At 39.9% G+C, this 12,900-nt stretch overlaps 1 protein-coding gene across 6 annotated transcripts in view; it reads right to left on the minus strand.

Moving 5' to 3' along the window:
- Positions 1-12,900, minus strand: part of LPAR1 (lysophosphatidic acid receptor 1) — a 131,611-nt gene that overhangs the window by 41,516 nt on the left and 77,195 nt on the right. The gene's annotated exons all lie outside the window — the stretch shown is intronic.

Raw genomic sequence — 12,900 nt, forward strand, 5'->3', positions numbered from 1 at the left:
CAGAAGCTGTGAAAGGTAAAAATATATTGCCCAGGGTCAAAGTTTTTATGTCAGCTGAACTGGGATTTGTAACCCATGGACAAATCAATCCTAATCCCACGCTCTTTATGCCATGCTGCCTCCAGAAGAAAATGAAGGAACAGCGGGCACAGAATATTCTTTACGTAGCCCATGAACAACTAAAATGATCAATCTGTCCTTCTCTATAAAGGTCTCCATGTAGACACACACAAAACTGCATCAGGTTAATTGCCCAAAAAAGAATATGGCTGCCCTATTGCTTCTCTTGGGGGGATAAAAAGTTTCTCCTTGGAACAGAAAATTGCACGCCTACCTGAAAAAAACATCTTAGACATGCCATGATTTCTCAAGGGACCTTTAAAAATAAGTCAGTTGCATTTTCAGCCATAAATTAAAGGTGACAAATTTTCCTTGGGTGATAACAGTTAACTAGTGTGGATATTTCAAATATTTTGAGAGTAAAGTCTATTTAGTGCAAAAATACCAATCTTCTTTAGAGTGAGCTTTTCAAGAGCCAAGAGTCTTGTCTTGGGAATACCATTTTCTCCCTAACTCCAACTTCTATTACATTTCTCTCCTCATTCTATTGCTCGCTTTGCAATAGAGACAAACACATAATGTGGGGGCAATCACCAGTCTTAACCCACTGTGTAAGTGGTACCCATAATGTGTCTGTTTTATGCAGGAAAGGTAAAAAATAGATTTTAGAAATGAGCAAGGACAGGTTTAAGGCCAGGTCTATGTGACTCAACTATGGGTGACTGGATGCCACACAGAGATCCCTGCTTCGATAGGTCTGGGCGGGGACCCAGCCATCAGCCTGTTCAATAAGCAGCCCAAGTGATTTACATGCTGGTGGTCCTTGAGACACTGACACAGTGAGGCCCTTCATGGTACAGAGGACGAAACGATCATAACGGTTAAGTGGCTTGCCCGAAGTAAGTGGCAAATTGGAGGTCAGAATATAGTTAATGCCTTTGCAACCACACTACATCACATTTCTTGCTTAGCATTCCAAACTTTTTTTTTTTGGTCACTGCTCTATATAAGCAGCAGCTGCAAAAACATTCATAACTTACATTTATGTGACACTTCCTATAAAAAGAGCTTTCACAATCATTATCACATATGATCTTCACAAAAATGTATTATACATATTTGCCAGATGAAGGAATTGAAATTCAGAGAGATTAAGATTATTGCTTGAGATTTTTATATCATATATATTTGTGGAAAAGTAGTAAGATTTCATGAGTCTTGATCTAGAAAGCCCTCAAATGTTAACCATTATTATCATTGTGGGGTTTTTCTGTTTTACGGGCTTTTTTTTTTTTTTTTTTTTTTTTTAAGAAACAAAACCATAAATATTGACTCAGGAAAAGTTAAGATTGGTAAAAAAAAAAAAATTAAAAATAAAATTAACAGCCAAGTGTAATAACTTATTACTAATTAACCCCCTCCAAATATTTTTTTTTTACAAAATTTAGCTATAAAGTAAGGCTGAGGATAAATCAATGTAAAAGCAAAAATGAAAACTCGAAATGGTAGACATTTTGTTACAATCTGATATGTTCAAAAAAACTGACAAATTAAGTTGTTTTATAATCTATACAAAACAATCGGTTGTCCTAAGAATTGAAGTTTTAATTAATTAATTTATTTATTTATTTATTTATGATAGAGAGAGAGAGAGAGAGAGAGAGAGGCAGAGACATAGGCAGAGGGAGAAGCAGGCTCCATGCACCAGGAGCCCAACGTGGGATTCGATCCCGGGTCTCCAGGATCACACCCTGGGCCAAAGGCAAGTGCTAAACCACTGCACCACCCAGGGATCCCAGAATTGAAGATTTTGAGGGATGCCTGGGTGGTTAGCGGTTTAGCGCCTGCCTTCTGCCCAGGGCATGATCCTGGAGACCAGGGATCGAGTCCATATCAGGCTCTCTGCATGGAGCCTGCTTCTTCCTCTGCCTATGGTCTCTGCCTCTCTCTCTCTCTTTCTCTCTCTCTCTCTCTCTCTGTGTCTCTCATGAATAAGTAAATAAATTAACTTTTAAAATTTTTTTTAAAATTGCAGATTTTTAAATCCGAAAAAAATGTAGCAAACTAGAAATGCTTTCTTTAACTGTGCTATACATTCAATTGTTGAAGGAATTAAAATGGACTAGGTATATACAATCCAGAACATACCTTCTCAACAAAAATGTTACTCAGATTTAAATATCTCTATTTTTAAAGACAGTACAAAAATGTCTTTGAGGTCTACACAAAATGATGGGTCAAAATATCCCATAATCTCAATAAGTTATGGAGTAATAAAGCCACCTCCAATGCTATTATAAAAGCTGTTAAGTCTGAATGCTGAGGGACATGCAATGTATTACACTGTAATAGTTAGATCACTTATTATGTGATATATTACAGACAGATCAACATATAAACGAATGTACTTTCTAATTCTGTTTTTAATGTTTTCTGTTCCTGCTTCTAAATTTACGTAAGGCATTAGTCTTAAAAGAACCAAATCAGACTGAACTACGATATTAAGAAATTCCATTATAGAATTACAATCAGTCTTATTATCTTAGACTTACCACTCAAATTTAGTTTCCACAGAATTCTCTTGTGTTTTAAGTAAACTGTTGTGATGTATTGGTACTTGCAAATAATGCTAGAGTACAAGCATGGTACTTCGGAAATGATGTGTTGTTGCTGTTTTTTTGTTTTTTTTTAATGAAAACATCTTAGCTTGTCCCCCCCCCAACTAAGACATTACAATTTGCCAAATTAAATAAAGCTAGCGCTTCTAATCTCTACAACTTTTGTGTATTTGATCGTTACATGTGTACTCTGTAGAATGTCCAAACACAGACTCCTGTTTTTGTTCCAAAACTCACTAATTCCAGCTCCTCAATTTATAGCGCAGCTTTTCCTTTGGGGCTGGGGTAACACAGAAAGGAGCATTCCAGGGCACCACGTGCTCAGCAAGGTCACAAATCCCTGCAGCATAACACGGTGAATCACTTGCTGGCTGCAGCAAAGGCTTGTCAACTTTTCACTTCATTCAGTTTCCTGGGCAGGTCCTGCAAGGCTGGGCCCCTAAGTGTATCTTCCCTCTCCTAAAAGAAAGGAAAATAACTCGAGCAAATGAATCCATGCCGGGCCCATGAAGAGAAGCTTTTTGAAGTGCAGAAAAACCCATTCAGAATGAACTCATGGAAAACCCTGCTTAAAATGCAGTGTTCTTTGTGTCAACAAAGGTCTGCTTGGGCGGGATAAATAGGAGAAGCCATGAATTTCCAGTCTCCTGATGCCAGATTAAATCCCACTGCTTCAAAAAAGACCCTGTTATTGCTGTGTCACCCTAATAGAACTTCTTATTTGCTTTGGATCATCACAATAACTTCTCTATTGGCGGAGGAGACCTGCCAAGGTTTAAGTAAAGCCATGACCACACTCAGTCTAGACACTATCATCTTCACTAAAATACATGAATAAAATGTAGCTTCTCAGAGGCATAAGGCAGGCTGTAATTTAAACCTCAAAGAAAAAATACCAAAGGTACAAACACTAGAAAAAAAAATCCTTTGTTTATATGGGAAAACAAACTTTGTTAAAATACTTTTTTCAAAGAGCGTGATGAAGAATGTGTAAAAAGAGAATAATTCGGTTTAGAACTGGATGTATGTAGTATGCAGTATGTTCATAAACCTACGTAACTTCTGAGGCACAAATATAAGATTCTATAAACCAGACATGTCCCTTTATTTGAGACAACTCAAAATAAAACTCAGGAAAATTAAGTAAGTGAAACCCTTTATGTACTTAAATTGATCTCAGGATAATATGGAAACCCTTAAGACAGAGGAAGAAAATCTACACAGAGAGAGCTGATTGCCATCTAAAATGCTTTACTTCCCATCCACCACTGTGTGCCAGAAAAAATAGATCGTGCCCAGTTGAATTTAACTTTCAGATGAACAATGAGTACTTTTATTAGTACATCCCATAAAAATTATTTTTATTTGCTAAATCTGGCAATTCCCATGCACGTATGTGTGTTTATTGTAAGTGTAGGTGTCAATATTTCCTGGCAAGAATCTTTCAGGTCCTGAAACATACATGTCACTACAGAGCCTTTCTTATTTCTCCTGCAAGATGTTAATTTGCATATGTAGAATTTTTTTCTTTTTTGCATATGTAGAAATTCATCCGTTTCCTTATAGGTCAGTAACAAGTCAAACTCATTTACTTCACAAACAATTTGATGTGAAACTGCTAATTGTGGCCAATTTAAAAAAGTGTATTTTATCAGTGCAAAAATGATGGCAAAAAAAAATTATAAGCACAATATTGTCTTAAAATTATGCAAGCCTTCTCTCCCACCTCCAGATTTGCAAGCCTAATGGGAGTTATTGTCATATCTAAGTGACATGTTAATTGCAAAACATGGAGGTGTTTTGAAGGGACTGAATATTTAATTCAGAGTGCCAAGACTTACTGAAATTATCTCTTTGCCAAGGTTCACATGGCAACTCCTACAAATCATCTAAGATGTAATTCCTTATCATCATCGTGAAGCCTTTCCTGATACTGCCCAATCAGAAGACAGCATCTTGCATATTTTATCATACTATATTGCATTTATTTAATCTATCTTGATCCACTAAAATGAGAGTTTCTTGAGAACAGGATCCATACTTTCACTGATCTTTGCATCCCTACTTCTTAACAAAGGGCCTATGAGACATTCAATACATATTTGTTGAAAAAATAAACTATTATTAACAAGCTCACACTGGAACTCAGCCTAAAAAAATGTCCTTGACAGGCAGGATGTGGAACTGCCTTATTATAACCACCTTATAACAAATACTCCTTTGAATGAGGCTCATTATTAAACTACGTTGAATTTCAAGCTCTACAGGTATATTTCTATTGTTACTAGAGAGCCTGTAAAATTCTATCCAGAACATTCATTCAACAAATATCTAGAGTTTGCTAAATGCTAGGCCCTATTCTAGGTGCTGGGAAAGAAGACAAAGACCTGCCGTTGTGGAATTCCTATAATGATATTCCAAGGAGACTGATGAAGTAGTAGGGAGAGATTAGAAGAGGACCTAAATATCCTTTATCCTTTTCTTTCCAGGTGAAGAGTGATGAGGCCTCAACCAAAGTAAGCATAGTTGGTCACACTGTAAAGCTGGGACCAAACAGGGAGCAGCAATAAGGTGTCATGACCCCATCCTCTAGCTATTTTTCCATTTATGACAAACATGGTCCTTCATTGTAGGTCAAAAGCAAACAGAATGGTGCCCTAAAAGGTGGTTGGGATGCCAGCTGTGCCCTAGAACAGCAGGTCCATTTGAAGGACCTGAGAAGCCCTCTGTAAGATTTGAGAGAGAGAGAGAGAGAACACACAAAAGCGTGCAAGCGGGGGGGGGGGGGGGGGAGGGGCAGAGGGGGAAGGAGAGGGGAGGGGGAGAGATTCTTAAGTAGACTTTGCACTGATCTTGGAGCCTGACACGGGGCTCAATCTCACCACCCTGAGATCATGACCTGAGCTGAAACCAAGAGTCAGATGCTTAACCGAGCCATTCAGGCACCCCCTGATGACTCTTTCTAATAGATATCAGCAGAGTCACCTGTTCCATTTCAAAATTCATTTTTTTCTAAGTTCATTTTAATGGTTAATGCCATTTAATCTTCAGAGAGTTACCAGGTCAGAACTGCCATTACTGGGATGCCTGAATGGCTCAGCGGTTGGGCATCTGCCTTTGGCTCGGGGCGTGATCCCAGGGTCCTAGGATGGAGTCCCACATCAGGCTCCATGGAGAGAGCCTGCTTCTCTCTCTGCCTGTGTCTCTCCCTCTCTCTCTCTCTCTCATGAATAAATAAATCTTTAAAAAAAACTGCCATTATTTTTGATGCTAATGGGACTTTCAATACATAGAGCTGAGGCTCAAGAAGGCAGACGCAGGCCACTGTGCAGTACAGATGTATCTTTGGAAGAGCAAGGGCCACCCCGAATAGAAGGTACAGCCCCTTAATGGAGGAACCAAAGCTGCTAAAACACAGTAGGAATTTTACACCACATCATAAAAAGGAATCACTACCTCAACCACTAAATCCACTGTTGTACGTATGCTCGTCTGTGGGCACGTCACGAGAGAAAGGAGGCAAGTGCACCTGCGTACAAGACCTAATAGTAACGGAAATTTGCTACCACGTAGCATTTTACATTAGCCAGACCCTATGCTACCTTTGCTTCAACTGAGTCAGCTCAGCAAGTGCTGCTGATCATTCGAGAAAGATCTTAACAGGAGATCCTTAATAGGATCCTATTAACTATTAACTATTAACTCTGAAACTGAGGGGCTCCTGGGTGGCTCAGTGGTTGAGCATCTGCCTTGGGCTCAGGGCATGATCCCAGGGGTCCTGGGATCGAGTCCCGCATCGGGCTCCCCTTGAGGAGCCTGCTTCTCCCTCTGCCTGTGTCTCTGCCTCTGTGTCTCTCATAAATAAATAGAATCTTTAAAAAAAATTCTGAAACTGAGGCTCAAAGAGATTAAATCATCCACCCCTAGTTATGAAAGCAGTGAGAGTGGAGTCAGAACTTGAATTCTAAACTCTGGTCTATTGCATTCCAAATCTAAGCTCTCAGGCCCTAAGCAACAGTGATTCCCAGTGGTCACCACACACCATTCAAGGAATCTTTGCGATCTTTTAGGACCTTCAATGATAAGGACAAATGTCTGTGCAGCATTCACATGGGGTCCGACAGGAGCGTCAGGAATACAGTCTGAAGCAGACCTAAAATAAGAAAGAGCTTCATGTTCTGACTGTTCTGTTCACACCTCACAAGAAACTCTGTGAGGTTAATGTGGTATTTTTGTGTGTTTTTTTGTTTGTTTGTTTCTGTTTAAAAGTCTCTTCTGAGTAAAAATATTTGAATGAAGTTGGGCAACAAAAGGGCATAAAGAACTGGTATTTGAAAGTTGTTTTTGCTTTCGACCAGGGCCCCGGATTCGGAGTCTGGGCAGCACTGTGGGGTTCCTGTCGAGTGTCTCTCTTGACCACACCCATGGTGCCAAGCCAACCTCATGGCTGGCCAGACAATCAGGGCTCTCATGAATATTCTCTTAGGTTCCACCTCAAAGAGGTCTTAACAGGGATGCCACAGGGACCTTAGGAGACTTGGGGTGGCTCTGGTTCCTCCACAGAGCAACAGGATGTGCAACTGGTCACCAGTGGCCAGGGAATAAGAGCCTCTTGTATCCACTCCTTTTTTTTCCAACAGTGGGGAAGCCTTCTCTTCCTGTCACTGAGCTCTCTATGGGAAAATAAAGCAAAACAATTTATTTGAGATTATCTTCTATAAATGTGCCACTCCCTTTAGTGGGGAATATATATCTAAAGCTAGTCATTAAAGAAGCTGATAGGGAAAGAGCTCATAAGCCCTTGCTATTATTCCATTTCTATTTCTGTGTTTTCTACTAGAAAATTCTACATGGTTGACCCACGATGGTTATGTCCTTATCATTTTATTTAAACAGAGTAATCAGCAGAACTGTAATCTTGGAAATCATATTAGCCAACTTCCTCCTACAGATGAAAGTACAGAGAAATGAATGCATAGAGAAAGTAACTTGCCTAGAATCACCCAGATGGTTAATGGCTGAGTCAGAATAGATCCCAGAGGCATTTACCTTGATGAATATTAATTGAGAAAACACATACACACACACACACACACACACACACACACCCTATGGGTAAAATTAACTTGATAAAAACATGAAGACAAATGAGAAATTAATACAATTGCTGATAAGAAAGCTGACAGGATGCTAATATGTGTAAAAATTATATACTATGGGGAAAAAAACTACATACTGTGCAAGTAATTCGGTTTCCAATGACTTTTGTCAAAGTTCATGACAGAGGTTACCAGGTGGTTATAGTTGAGGCCAAATTCAAGGTGACCCCTTCTGTGGGTGCCAAGGTACCTTTACAGCCACAATGTTTACACCTATCCAGGCTAACCACATAAATACATGCTGATGTTCAAAAGGAAGAAAATGGTGGAAATTTTGGATGAGAATGAACAGGATGGAGACATATACAGGAAGAACAGACCCTTTCTGGAAGTCAGCAAATGTGACTTGGGCCACCAGATAACTCAGATCTAAATTTCTCAATGAGTGTGGGAGTTTCAGTCTCTTTCTTTGTAAGGAGAATGTTGAATGGTGTAATTTTTTTGGTACTAGTCGTCATGTACAAGGACTCTTTTGGCTCTAAAATTCTAATCCTGGACAGACCCTTGCTTTAAAACAAAACAAAAACAAAAAAAAAAAGAAGTTATCATCTATATAATGGATCAAATCCCATGTTGAAATGTGCTTTTAGAAAGCCAAAAGAAAATGTAAAAAGAATATAAAAAAACCAACAAAAAGCAGAATCTAGAAGTAGATGACCACACATCCTGCACTGACCAGACTTGGTTGCTGCCTGTTGCTCCTGTGTCCCAAGCAACCAGTGCCTGTTTTCACTACCAAAGCATCTTATTTTGAATGATAAATTATAGGGTAACTCCTATAAGGAGTTGGTGTTCTTTATCTGGGGGGAATCCCTCACCACCTTTGATCACCTACAGGCAGAAGCCTAAGTGCCTTGGTATATTAGGAAGGCTTTGACCCTCCAGTCAAAACTCTCCAGCATCGCCACCATATGCTAATCACACCTGCGTATTCCAGTTCCCCAAAGGTGAGGCGCATTGCTCCCGCTATTGCTTAGCTTCTCCACCCCCATCCTACAGAATGGCGAGCTCCTCCACATGTATCAAGACGTCAGCTCAGTATTGCCTTCTCTGGGAGGCCTCCCTGCCCTCCACCTGGGATCACTCTGCCCATATCTCTCCTGGCACATGGACCCAACTGTTTCCATAGCTCTTTATCTCCTCTACAACACCCTGAGCTCTGTAAAGATGGAGTTTACCATCTTTGTCTTTTTATCCCTTAGCATATATAATTAGTGCCATATAAGTATTTGATGTGTTTGTTGAACTAAATTGAGAAGTATATAAAGATTTGCTAATGGGATATTAGCTGAACTATCTTCCATCGGAGTGAAAAACAATGGGGCTTCTACTCATCTGGCCACCATCACTATTATTATCACCAGAAACAGTTTCTTGTATGGTATGTGAAGAGCCAGCGTCCTATGATGGTAGGTCATGGTCTGCAGCCGCCTTACAGCTCAGTTCCACCTCTGCCACTTATAAAATGAGTGATCTTGAACAAGTTCCTTGCCCCACCTTAACCCTGTTCTCTCAGTATAAAACAGGGGAAATACAACTTTCCTTGGTGTAATACGGTGCATGAAGAGTGGTGTCAAGTATTGACCCTGGCACAGGGGACACAGGTAATAAGTAGAAATTTGGCTTCAGTGGTGATCACTTCCAACCAGAGCAGATGGAATTAGAAAAACCATGACTCCTCCTTGTTCCCCAAAGAGATAAGCCCCATCTGGATTTATTTTGCTTTCTGTCCCTTACTTTCTCCCAGGACTAAGATGCAAAAGCCTCCACACAGTAAATATTATTCACTTTGCTTTTCTAATTGTCCCCAACACAAGTGTCAACACGAGGCATACAGCATGAAAGGCGTAGACTTAAAACTCAAGATAGACTGTGGTCAAATAAGGAAGAACTTCTTGACCGCCACTGATTCAACTATGGGACGCACTCAAAAGGAATTCTTGGCAAAATGTCAAGTAAGGAGAGCTCAAGCCCGGGGAAGGATGACAGGGCTTCTTGTTGGAACCTCTAACTCTCAAGTTAACTACACCTTAAGCAAAGCACTCCCTCAATCAGAAGCGCTCGGTGACTGGTACTCCCAACACCGAGCAGTGGAAAGGGGCTAGTGAAATGAAGGAAAAGGAGGAAAAGAATGTTCCCTTGGAGATTTCTTCATCACAGGAAACAAGGCACAGGCAGCTAGGCTGTATCAGTGGCAACAAATGGGATCACAATGTTTCAATTAAATACCAGAACTGTTGGAACTTTTTAACAAAATACAGTTTATGCTGGTAGTTGTTTTTCTTATGGAGAGGCAGGATTGTACCCGAGGTAACAGAACAAAACAAAAACAACCCCAGAAAACCACCAAAACACATGGGCTCTGGAACCAGAGGGCCTGAAATGTATTTTCTAGCTCCTGTCTTTAACTAGCTGTGTGACCTTGGGCAAGTTACCTAATCTCTCTGTTCCTCAGGTTTCACCTCTGGAAAATGAAGATAAATTGATAATTAGGTACCATTACTAGGTAATGAGTAGATACCTACTCTGTAGGGTATTGGTAATAGTATTTACAAATACTGATTTTTCAGGTAGAGTAGTGCTGGGGACATGATTAGTGCCATATAAGTATTTGACAAATAAAAATATTAAGATCCAGGATTCAACTCAAAAGTAGCTTATAGACAACCTTGTGCTGAGAAATGGCTATGGGTATTGCCATGAGAAATCTCAAAGATGTCTTTACGTTGGCTCTTAGGAGTCTGACTTGTTGACCAGCACATCGTTTGCTGATCATGGGAACTGAACAGGTCTGAAGCACAGAGGTCATTCTGACATGGCAAAATGGAAACTGGAGGTTTTTTTAACAAAATTAATTAAACCTTAATCACCCCCACAGTAAATGAAAGTTAAACAAACATATTATTGAGGCATTTCCCAAAAGCTGTTGTATTTGATCGGAAGGCCCATAACGTGATAGGAGTGTAGGTAGGTGTGGCTTCTGCCACAGAGCTCAACACAGTGGCATTAACTTAGTGAATTCACTGTGGCTCTCTCTGCTCCCCAGTTTTGAAGGCTCAATGGCTTGGTTTGGTATCACTCATTCACTCAACAGTTACTCAATCAGCACCTACTTTGTGCCAGATACCAGGACAGGTAATGTGGACCAAACAGACAACAAGTTGCTACAGCCCCTGCCTGCCTCCACAAAGTCTGGCAGAAAAGGCCAATGTTAAAAACCAGATGTGCATCCACAAAACTTGACTGTCAATAAACTAATTTACAGCAAGAAGAGCTTCAAGTAGACTGCATTTGCTTCTCTAAGACCAAGCCACGGCTTTCATGCAATAGTTATGACTACCCAAGATTCCAGCAGAGGAAAACATGGATGGTATCAGGCATCGTCTTGACAAACACTGAGCCATTCAGGATTGTGAATTCCCTATTCTAAGCTTTCTAACCACCCATGCCCTCACCTCACCCATTCTCCCATTCTTGCTGCTTTTCTCAAGAAGACTACAATCCATTTATTTTATTTCTCCTTCCCCTATTCCAATCACACACACACACACACACACACACACACACACACACACACACACACACATATCTTGCTTCACCAAATTTCTTCACCTATTATTCTGATTGCAGTTTTCCAAGTTCTAAAAGTTCTTCCATCACACACATAGAGAAATAATGTTACTTATTCCAGAGATGGTTACACATATACAATCTTTACAGAGGCTACTAGTTTAAACCTCAGAGAGCAACATTATTTCTGTTATTTTCACATTTGGGGTTGGCATGGTGGGGTGGAAAGGGCTCTGAAGGGCAGATCTACCCTGAAACTGTTGCCCCATAAACCCTCAAAATAATTTCATTTAACCTGTAAAATAATCTAATGAGGCACAAAAGTTAATTTTATAAAAATTATTAAAGCTTATTAGATACCAGAATGTGCTAGGCATTATACAAAGGGCAAAATTAAAACAAGAACTTGTCAGGTTCATAGTCCAAAGTCAGCAGTCATTCTTTACTGGTGTTTCTATGAACTGTAAGCAGCACTTAAGATAATAATAGAAAAAGCACAGCCATAAGACAAGTTTTAACCAACATTCAAAACATCACTAAATAAGCGAATATTTCAGTCAATGCAGAAGTAAAATAACTCACGTTATTTAATTTCACACAAACATAACATTCATGGTAAAGTAAGACAGGGTTTCCGTTGTGCAGCAATTTCAAGGTTTTGTTTTTACTCTTACAGGCCTACCACAGGGTCACAAGCAGGGTACTCAGGTATGATCTCTTTGATGCATTCAATCTAGCCAAAATGGATGAGACTGATGTATCAACCAGAATGTTAGCTTATTTAGCCATAATTAGGGCTCTCTTTCCAGTGACTCAGATTAATCTAAGTCCCAGAGTTTCTGAGGAACCACACAATCCAGGTTACATTCATTCAACACTACTCTACAAACTGATGCAAGGAGCATTAGAGGAACTTTCCACTGAATTTCCCTGAGAAAAAGGTGAAATGCTAAAGATTCTTAAAAATATTTTTAAATTGTGATCAAACACTAGCCCGAATGTAGTCTACGGAGAAAATGTAATTAAATACAGTAATTATTTTAACAAATTTTCACTGGGTGAACTTTTATTTTTTTTAAAAGATTATTTATTATTTGGGATACAAAGAGAGAGTGAGAGAGACCATGAGTGCGCGGGGGTGGCAGAGTGGGATGGGGGGAGGGACAGAGAGAGTCCCAAGCAGACTCCACACTAAGCATGGAACCCAACACGGGGCTCGACCTAATGCCCCCCAAAATCACACCCAAGCTGAAACCAAGAGTCAGATGCTTAACCAACTACACTATCCAGGTACCCACCCTGGGTGAACTTTTAAAACAGGAACTCTAAGCTCAAAAAGAAATGTTCTGTGCCTGTCCTCTTCTTGGGTACCTCACCAGGAGTCAGCAGAAGGCCTGGAATGTATTAGATGCTCAGGACTATCTTCTGGGTACATAAATAAATAAATATCTTCCCCTGATTATTACCATGGGTTCACCTCTAAGAAAAATAAC

Source organism: Canis aureus, chromosome 10 (genome assembly GCF_053574225.1).
Source record: "Canis aureus isolate CA01 chromosome 10, VMU_Caureus_v.1.0, whole genome shotgun sequence".
Taxonomy (NCBI): Eukaryota; Metazoa; Chordata; class Mammalia; order Carnivora; family Canidae; genus Canis; species Canis aureus.